The sequence below is a fragment of the Gossypium arboreum genome, chromosome 8 (genome assembly GCF_025698485.1).
Source record: "Gossypium arboreum isolate Shixiya-1 chromosome 8, ASM2569848v2, whole genome shotgun sequence".
Classification (NCBI taxonomy): Eukaryota; Viridiplantae; Streptophyta; class Magnoliopsida; order Malvales; family Malvaceae; genus Gossypium; species Gossypium arboreum.
Genome location: NC_069077.1, coordinates 20103671 through 20104715, shown reverse-complemented (window position 1 = coordinate 20104715; position 1045 = coordinate 20103671).

Sequence of the window (1045 nt, the reverse complement as noted above, 5' to 3'; positions counted from 1 at the left end):
TTTTTTTTTTACTTGTTGACTTTGTCGATAATTACAAGACTAGATTTTTCTTATGTTTATTCTATTTTCAAATTTTGCGAACTAATTGACTGGCTACGCGCGTGCGCATTAAAACACTGAATTTATAAAACTATTTTTAAAGACCAGTTTTACTGCAAGCATACAGTGTCAATTGTAATATTTATAGTTCCGATGAAAAACAAAATATTCCAATGGGTCAAACCCAAAGAAAGAGGCGATTGAGCGATAACTAGCATATATAATAACGTATAAGCAACTATTGATAGGATTTTATAGTACAGTAATTCATGAAAAAGATAAGTTCGCAAGAAAAGTAAATATTCTATTTTAAGGACTAAATTGCAAGAAATGTAAAACTAAGGGACTATCCAGAAAATAACTAATGGGGGTTGGTTGACTTCGATGTGGTTCATATAATCTCGAACAATGGAATTAAATCGCATAAATTACTAAGTGGCTCCATTTTATCTTTCGATCTCAATTTTACCGGTCTAGACGAATTAGGTTCGATTTATCTTTCAATCTCACCAGTTAATCTAGGACTGATGAACGAGTGTGCGACAAGATTACCTTCTGATCTCACTTTATCTTGATATTCCCTTAAGGGCGTCACTTCCTAAGTTCTTAGTTGGATTTGATTTAGTCCAATTTATTATGATTTATTCATTGGTCTAAATATTTTAGCTTACCCGAATCTCCATCAACCAACCTCCATCGAAGTTTAGCTACTCATGCTCAAAATGAAGGAAATAAGCATGAAAGTAAAGCTTGAGAAAAATATAAAATTTGAGATTTTTATGCAAGAAAACTTAAAGAGAAAAAAACTAAAAGGATTCAACAAGAAAATCTAAAGCAAAGAACATAAAAGGAACAAGTTTTAATAGATTTAAAGTAAAATAAACTAAAATGCATTAAAATAAAGCTTAAAGAGTTTTGAAAGCAATGTAGAAGGACTGGAAATGTAAATAAACCTTAGCTACAATAATAACTAACTTAACTAGTACTAAGAACAACAAGAACAAGA